The 9,514-nt window shown below is 43.7% G+C and overlaps 1 long non-coding RNA gene across 1 annotated transcript; it reads left to right on the top strand.

Moving 5' to 3' along the window:
* Positions 1-4,468: 4,468 nt before the first annotated feature.
* LOC102164626 (uncharacterized) lies at positions 4,469-7,766 on the top strand. The gene is made up of 2 exons (XR_309394.3): positions 4,469-4,687; positions 7,548-7,766. It is a non-coding gene; the product is annotated as an uncharacterized LOC102164626 (long non-coding RNA).
* Positions 7,767-9,514: the final 1,748 nt, after the last annotated feature.

Below are 9,514 nucleotides of genomic sequence, written 5' to 3'. Positions count from 1 at the left end.
TTTTTTTTTTTTTTTTTTTGCTTTTTTTGTTTTAGGGCCACACTTGTGGCATATGGAAATTCCTAGGCTAGGTGTCTCATCGGAGCTACAGCCACCGGCCTACACCATAGGCATAGCAACATGGGATCCGAGCCATGTCTGACCTATGCCACAGCTCATGGCACTGAGTGAGGCCAGGGATCGAACCTGCATCCTCATGGATACTAGTCGGATTCATTTCTGCTGTGCTACAATGGGATCTCCCAGAAACCTCCTTTAAAAGGAGATTCACATTTCCCCCTCACATCTCTGAACTCATGGGCTGCCTTTATTTCAATAATTGTATTTCTCTTCCCTAGAATGTCTATGTGAATAATTTTTTAAGGGCCACACCCACAGCATATGGAAGTTTCTGGGCTAGAGGTTGAATCAGAGCTGCAGCTGAGGCCTGTGCCACATTCACAACTACACTGAATCTAAGCCAAATCTGTCACCTATGCCGCAGCTTGTGACAACACCAGATCCTTAACCCACTGAGTGAGGCCAGGGATCAAACCCACATCCTCACAAACTCCATGTTGTGTTCTTAACCTACTGAGCCGCAATGGGAACTCCTATGTGGACACTTTTTAAGCCTGTTTCTTATTTTCTCATATTATTCTGTTCTGGCTTTAAGGCTTCAAGTATCCGTTCCTTCCTCTTTAGCTCTTCAAAAATTGTAAACCTGCTTGTTTTAACATTTCTTTTAGGTTGTTCGATTGTTTTTAGTCCTTGGGGTGCAAAGTCACCTACGAGTTGCAGCTGCTGACTGCTCGTGGCTTATTTCCTCGGCAGGTTGTTAATGGATCGCAAGCTCATCCTCACGGGGTTTCTGTGAGCACCTGAATCCCTACCTGTGGAAGTTTCCCTACCCTGGGACTTCAAGGACCCTCAGGTCCTCTGAGTTTCACGAGTCCTGGACAAGCTGTCACATTCACTTCTCCACTTGGAATCCTCATATCATATAAGTGATGGGAAGCCAGGCCCCACATCTGCATGTGGCCCAGAGCCGGGAGGTGAGGTTTTTTTGGTCCTGCTCCCATATGAGGCGCTTTTGTGACATCTTGCTTTTTGTGGCAGGCATTTCATTTTCATCTCCCCGCGAGCACAGAGCCAGCGGCTGGACTCCCTTCTGGGCAGGTATGAAGTCTCAGCCCCAGCCACTCAGTTTGAATATCCTATTAACCCTGCCTTGAGCTCTGCCTTATCACAGTTGTGGCTCACTTTATGGAGGCGGAAATATCCACAAATCCAGGACGACACCAATATCTGAAGAGAGAAAGGGACCTAGACGCTTCAAGATCAGGCTGGGAGAAGGAAGCAGAGTGCTTCTGGCCTAAGTCACTTCTTGGAAAATTAATTTTCCAAAGCAAATGACATAACCCTGTCAAAAATGTCAAACACATTTATATTGAAAAGAGATTTAGAGGAAACATCCCAAAATGTTAACTGAGCTAGTTTTAATGTTAGAAAAATGAATAACTTTTCTTTCTACTCTTTGCTGTTTTCTTCCTTTTCTCTTCCCCACTACCTTGGAGAAAAGAAACCATGAACTATTTTAAAGCAGTTTTTCACATTGATTGTTTTGTAACGTATGGAAATTTTGAATCACTGTGGTGTCCACCTAGAACTAACATAATGTTGTAGGTCAATTACATTTCAATTTAAAAAGAAGAACATGTAACAACAGTTTTCTAAGAGGGTTTGCAGTGAACAATGCTTCATTGTTATAGGGATGCAAGTGCTAATAACTGATATAGTGATTTTTTTTGGCCATACCTGCGGCATGCAGAAGTTCCTGGGCCAGGGCCTGAACCCACACCACAGCAGTAAGCAGTACCCAGAGCCCCAGCAGAGACAATGCTGGATCCTCCCTCTGCTGAGCCACCAGGAAACTCCATGATATAATTTAAAGTACAATAAAATTGCGGGGAGAGGATGAAGAAGAAGAGGTGGAGGTATTAAACCTTCATCTCTTACAACATTTATCAATGTAAATATTTATCAATTTAAAAATTGTTTCAGGGAGGGAGGGAGTGGGATGGACTGAGAGTTTGGGGTTAATAGATGCAAACCATTACATTTAGAATGGAAAGGCAATGAGGTCCTACTGTATAGCACAGGGAGCCGTATCCAATCTCCTGGCATAGACCATGATAGAAAATAGACCACGATAGAAATTATTTTAATAATTTAAAATAATAATAGAAAATAATAATAATTTAAAAGAATTTATATATATATACACACACATATATATATTGCTGAGTCACTTTGCTGTACAGAAGAAATCAGCTCAAAATTGTGAATCAACTATAATTTAAAAAGTTTTAGGTAAATTTGGTTACAGAAAAAGAAAAAAGAAAAGAGCAGGTGAGAGTAAGAAATTTTTTTTTTTTTTTTTTTTGCTTTTTAGGGCTGCACCCACAGCATATGGAGGTTCCCAGGCTAGGGGTCTAATTGGAGCTGTAGCCGCAGGCCTTCGTACGCCACAGCAATGGTGGATCTGAGCCATGTCTGCGCCCTACAGTGCAGCTCAAGGCAAGGCCAGATCCTTAACCCACTGAGCGAAGCCAGGGATTGAACCCGAAACCTCATGATTCCTAGTGGGATTCGTTTCCATCACACCACGATGGGAACTCAGATTCAGAAAAAATTAAAAAATAAAATAAAAAATTTAAAAATGTGATACGTAGAAAAAGAGTTTTTTTCTTCTTCTTGTATCTGTATGAAATGATAGGTGTTAAATAAACCTACTGTGGTAATCACTGCACAGCATATATAAATCAAACCATCACGCTGTACACCTTAAACTTGTATCAATTACTTCTCAGTTTTACTGGGAGGTGGGGCGAGGGGAGGGGTGGTTTTCCAATCAGCTATAGGAAATTCCTAGGGTGACAGCCTCAAACCACTTCCTCCTACCTGAGGTTGGTGGCAAAATGGCTTGGACTAGGATTTGCTTGGGGGTGGAGGGATTGTGTTGTAGTCCCAGCTCTGTCATGTATTTGCTGGACCACCCACAGAAGTAACACCTCTCCAAGTCTCCTCTGCAAATGGAAATTTGTTCATCAATCCATTCATTCCATAGCTGCTTACTGAACAGGTGCTATGTGCCTGGCACTGTTGCAGGGACCAGGTTACCATAAAGGACAAAAGAGCTGCACTCAGAGCTCAGTTCTAAGGCAGCACTGTCCCACAGAACTTTACAGAACGGTGGAACTGTTCTCTTATCTTCACGGTCTGCTATGGCAGCCATGAGACACACGGAGCTACTGAGCACTGATATGTGAGCAGTGCGGCTAAGGGACAGAATTTAAAATTTTTACTAAGTAATTAAATTTGAAGTTCACGCTGTGGCGCAGTGGGTTAACGATCCCTCCTGTCTCCGTGGCATTGCCGGTTGGATCCTCTACCCGGCGCAGTGGGTTAAAGGATCCCGCATTGCTGTAGCTGTGGCATGGTTGTGGCCCCAGCTTAGACTTGATCCCTGTCCGGAGAACTTCCATATGTCAGGGGTGCGGCCAAAAAGCAAACAAAAAATTGTAATTGAACGTTAAGGAGCCACAGGACACTAGAGGATACTGAACTGGACAGCATCATAAAAAGCAGATAAGGCCCCTCGTCCTATCTTATACAGTTTGTGGGTGTCCTCAGAGTGAGGATATATCACGCCTTCTTCAGTGCAAGCTACGGAAGGAAGGAAACTCCGCTGTGGGGACTTTTGAGACAGGGAGACTGTTGTTAAGGGCACAAGAGACGGAAGAAAACACTCCAAGTGGCGGGGCACGTGGTCTGGGAGCGCCTGCCCCGCAGGCAAGCTGAGGTCTCCCGGTGGAGCACAGCCTGTACTGAAAGAACAAAACGGAACTAAATCTGTCCCAGAGACACCTGACTGCTTGCCTGCTCCCTTCTCTGCTGCACTTGGCCCCGGGTCCCTCCACCGCTTTCTTCCTGTGGTTCAATATCTGGACTTCAACTTCCCTTGAAAACAGGCAGGGCCAACCCACGTGGCTTCATTCCACACATACCCACTCTTTTCTCTGCCTCCCTCAGCCCTTTATTCCAAATCAAGCTGGTTTTCTCCTTAGCCAAGATCACGGCTACAGCAGATCTTCCTCTTTGCTTGCCACAGCGTTCTGATTCTTGCCGTTGCCTTTCCCCTGAGTTTTCAGGGGCTTCATGTGCGCTGAGACCACCCTTCATAAATATACCGAACTCCTTACTGACATCACCCACCCATCCCCCTACTAGCCCACCTACAGCGGAGGCTGGAGGGCCAAGAGCTTTCTCCACCATTTAATCCTCGCAACTACAGCTGATTGGACTGGAGGTAGGTTCCTGACGCAAAGTCAGCCAATCGAGAGGTTTGCTGACAGCCTATGAGGTGGCTTGACTTGAATAGGTGAGCTGAGCCAATCAGATGCTCTCTTGTAGGACTGGTAAATAAATACCCAGAGAATGAGAGAGTTAGGGGAGGTGAAGTTGGAAAGAAGTTCTGAGATGGCATCAGGACTACCAGAGGTCATGGAAAGCCTGGCTTGTTGGGAAGCAGTCGTGCAGCAAAGATGCAGGGAAGTGATGAAAGAGACAATAGCAGCTGGCCTGATGACTCTCTAGTTCCAGCTCCCAGCCTTGTGACTGAAGACACCTGAGAAATCTCTTGGCGGTAAATTGTTATGTATCACAGACTGGGTTTCCTGGAAATGGGCTCGGAAAGGGAGGGTTGCACCCAGTGCCTGGGGATGATTTTGAGAGATACTCCCATAAGAAGGTGAAGGAAAAAGGACTGGATTGGGGAAGAAAGGTAGCATGCAGGTGCAACTGAGCCTCAGGTGATCTTTCGGGAAGTTCTGGAGTCCTTCTGAGTTGCCCCAAAATTGAGGAAAAAGGGCTGGGCTTTTTACCATGTGTTAGTCAATCATTGGCCATGGACCACCCCTAAGATGGAGAGTAACCTGGAGACGGGCAGTTTCAAAGCTGAAGGCAATTCTCACCGAGGTGCGTGGCTGGGAACCATCAACAGCCACTCTTCTTAGCATCCAGGGTATGGATGCGAGGGCACAGTTCGCGTGTGACACATCTCATCATAAACACACACACACACACACTTATGGTTCCTTGAGGGCAGAGATTATGTCCTGATGTGTTTCTCACTTCTAGCCTAGCACCTAGTACAGGGTACTGTTAGATTTAGATTCAGCAGGTATGCCTTGAGCATCTATGCTGTGCCAGACATTGTTCTGGACATATTATATGGATTATCTCACAGAATCCTCAAAATGAAAATCTTTATAAAGTACAATTTTTAGCACCATTTTACGGAAGCAAAAAAAATTGAATCTCAGAAAGGAACATGCTCAATGAGCCAACATTAAGGGCAAAGTAAAATTTGAATCCAGGATTTGATCCAAGGCTCTTGCCAAGACACTGTCTATGGCCAAGATAGCTAATTGCCTACCCAATACCCATTCTCTTCTTTTTCCTTACCCATGGAAGCTGAAAGGCTACATTTCCCAGCTTTCCTTGTGCTTAAAGGGTGGCCAGTGAGACATAAATAGAAATCAATAGATGAAACTTCCAGAAAGTTCTTGGGGGGAGGCATTGATTCAGCTTGAAGACTCAGCCTTTTCCTTTCCCAGTTTTTTCCTCCTCCCTGAAAGTGGACATGATGTCTGAAGTTGTGGCAACCACCTTGGGACTTTGAAGATGGAAGCCACGGTCTCAAATTGGCAGAGCAGAAAGATAAAGGAAGCCTGGGACATCACACAGTTTCCACATCAGTCTTTAGAAGGCCCTCTGTTAGTTTCAGACTCTTGTTAGTTTAGCATCTATAGTTCCTTAGAGTTTATTATTCTGTTATCTTGGAGATACAACCCAACGTTGCATTTGGATTCCATGGTCCATGAAATTGCAAGCTGAAAATATACTTTTGCCACAGTTGGAAATTCTAATGGGAAAATAAGAAAGTTTTTTAAAAAAGTATTAGAATGCTTAGTTCCCACGCTAACATATGACATACTTCAGACTAAAGTAATAATAGTAACATTCTACTTTTATTTAGCTCCTGTGGAATGTGCATTATCTAATTTGGTCTTCGTGATTTGGTCCCTGTGTGAAATAGACAGGGACATGCTACTTTCGCAATTTGTTAATTAAAGAAACTAAAATTCAGAGATATCAAGTCAGAGAATCTGCAAATTTTGGGACAATAAAGGATCTTAAACAGCCTGATCACATCAATCTCATACTCCGTCTCTTTCAGTTTTCTTCTTCCCTGCAAAATAGAATCCAAACCTCTTGGATGGCATTTAAGGACTTTAAAAACAGGGTCTCAAACTTTTTATCCTACTTTATCTTCTCCCACCCCAAATCTGTTTCAGATAGTATTGGCCCCTGCTAAAGAAGAAAATGGGGTTGACGATTGAAACTTAGCCTGGGTTCCCTCCAAAACTGAAGACTGAAACAAGAACTCGAGTGCAGATAGTTGATTTGGGAGTTGACCCCAGAAGAGTGAGGTATAAGAGAAAGTGAAACAGGGAAAGAGGAAACGCCAAATTAAAGAGTATGGTGTTGTGTTGGTCACCTTTAGGACCTCAGTCCTGCCAGGGCCCCCAGAGGAGCACAGAGAACTCTTCATGGAACTGTCTACTCTAGAATCAACAAGAAGTATTTCTCCTTCCACCTCCCTCCACCTCCCCACTTGCCAGTTGTCCCAGGAGGCCTTAACTCCCCCACCCTTCTGGGCTGCACATGTGTGAATGCCAGCCATCCCACATGGCAGCACTGGACAAGCTTAGGAGCAGAAAAATAAAAGGCCTGTGGCTTGTCCCTGAGGGGAGATGCTGTTAGGCTAAAGTGAATTAAAAACCAGTGCAGAAGTCTGTTTCCAGTTCTGACTAAATAAGATGCTACTGGACAAATTAGCCCTCAGACAACAGCTATAAGATCTGGGCATGATAAAAATAGCAGCTCCTTGAAGTCCCTAGAGGGGGAAGAGAAATAGGCAGATTCTTTTCTTTTCTTTTTTTTTTTTTTTTTGCTTTTTAGGGCCATATCCACAGGATATGGACGTTCCTAGGGGTCAAATCGGAGTTACAGCTGTTTGCCAGGGATCCTACCCACATCCTCATGGTTATGAGTTGGATTCATTTCCGCTGCCCCACAACAATGGGAACTCCTTTTTTTTTTTTTTTTTTCTTTGTCTTTTTTTTGCCATTTCTTGGGCCTCTCCTGCGGCATATGGAGGTTTCCAGGCTAGGGGTCGAATTGGAGATGTAGCCACCGGCCTACGCCAGAGCCACAGCAATGCAGGATCCGAGCCGTGTCTGCAACCTACACCACAGCTCACGGCAACGCCGGATCGTTAACCCACTGAGCAAGGGCAGGGACCGAACCCGCAACCTCATTGTTCCTAGTCAGAGTCGTTAACCACTGCGCCACGACGGGAACTCCTTTTTTTTTTTTTTTTTTTTTGAGTATGCATGCAAAGGTGGAAAGTTGTTCACAGTGCCTTCCCATTTTCATAGGGTCCAGTTTACAATGTAAAATAACCCAGTGTGTGATGGAGCAGGAAAATGCAGCACATTCTCAAGAGAAAAGAAAAAAGAAAAACAACTCCAAGATGATCCAGATGTTAGAACAAGAAGATGAAGATTTTTTAAATGGCTGTTACATTCTCAGTGAAATCAAACAAAATATACTTTCAATGAATAAAAAGTTAGAAAATCTCAACAGAGAAAGAAAAATAATTTGCGTGTGTGTGCTTTTTAGGGTCACACATGGAGCATATGGAAGTTCCCAGGCTAGGGGTCCAATTGGAACTGCAGCTGCCAGCCTATGCCACAGCCATAGCCACACAGGATCTGAGCCATGTCTGCAACCTACACCTCAGCTTACAGCATTGCAGAATCTCCAACCCACTGAGTGAGGCCAGGGATCGAACCTGCATCCTCATTGATGCTAGTTGGGTTTATTACCACTGAGCCACAATGGGAACTCCCCAAAAAGGCTTTTTTTAGGTGAAATGGAAATTCTGGAAATGAAAAACTCAATATTTAAAGTTTAGAAATATAGTGGATGGACTTAGACAAATGAAAATAACAGAAGAGAAGTGCATTTGAGCACAGAGCAATAGAAATTATATAATATGAAGAAGAGAAAACATTTCTTTTAAGAAAAGAACAGAGATTCAGATGGTCTAACATATCAAGTGGTCTAACATATACATAATTGGAGTTCCAGAAGAAACAGAGGGAAAGAGAATGGAGTCAAAAAAAAAAAGGTGAAAAATAGCTGAATTTTTCCCCAAATTTAATTAAAAATACAAAATTATGGAGTCAAGGAGTTCCCATCATGGCATAGCGGAAGTGAATCAGACTAAGAACCATGAGGTTGCGGATTCAATCCCTGGCCTCGCTCAGTGGGTTAAGGATCTGGCATTGCCGTGAGCCGTAGTGTAGGTTGCAGACGCAGCTTGAATCCCATGTTGCTATGGCTCTGGCCTAAGCTAGAGGCTGCAGCTCCAATTGGACCCCTAGCCTGGGAATCTCCATATGCCACAGGTGTGGCCCTAAAAAGACAAAAGACAGAACAAAATAAAATTACCCATTCAAAATGTTCGTTGAGCTTCAGATAGGATAAATATGAAGAGGGCCATGGCAAGCCACATTATAGTCAACCATTTAAAGCCAAGGATAAGGAATAAATCCTAACGGAAGCAAAAGGTTAACATCTGATTGCCTGCAGGAAAAATGGATTTTCTTTGCAGACATCATGATTGTGTATACAGAAAATCCTAAGGAATATACCAAAAGAAAAAAAAAGAAAAGCTATAGATAATAAGTAACTCCAGCAAGACTGAAGGATTCAAGGTCAATATACAAAAACCAATTGCGTTACTGTGTACTGATAGGAACTGTGTACTGATGGGACAAAGACAAAAATAAATAAACAAATCTCAGGGCAGCCATCATTTCCCTTGGAATGCCCATGCTCCCTCCCTCCCTCCCTCTCTCCCTAATGTGGATTAAATATTCTTCATCAGAAATACCTGAACTCCCTGAAAAGCACACTTAATGGATTGTCTGTGAAACTAAAAGCCAGTTACTTCCTTTTTTCTCACAAAGTGGTACCAATTCAAGAGACCTGTCTTAGTGCCTTTGCATTTCCTGATTCTAATCCTTGCCAGATGCTCAGTTGTATTTCTGCCAGTTGGCCCTTGCAGACACTCCCAAATCCTTAAAATTCTTATGATAAATTTTCTTTTTTATTTGTGCTAACTCAAGCTGGTTTGTGTTACCTGAACTCAAAGAGTCGTAATTAGTAGGTGATCCCTTGCTCGCTGATATCAGCCTTTCCTATGGGGGCAGAGACAGTGCTCACCAGGTATCTGTGAGCTCCCCTACATGTCCTAGCTTCCACGGAAGTTGCCCTGGGGGTGACCATGTGACCAGTTCTAGCCAATGGACTGTGAGCAGAAGTGATGTGTGTTACT

Source organism: Sus scrofa, chromosome 1 (assembly GCF_054392235.1).
Source record: "Sus scrofa isolate SSC_HxYL_T2T_F1_AM1 chromosome 1, Sscrofa_HxYL_maternal_Yorkshire_Landrace_v2.0, whole genome shotgun sequence".
NCBI classification, from domain to species: domain Eukaryota; kingdom Metazoa; phylum Chordata; class Mammalia; order Artiodactyla; family Suidae; genus Sus; species Sus scrofa.
This window is presented reverse-complemented; position numbering and strand designations above follow the sequence as displayed.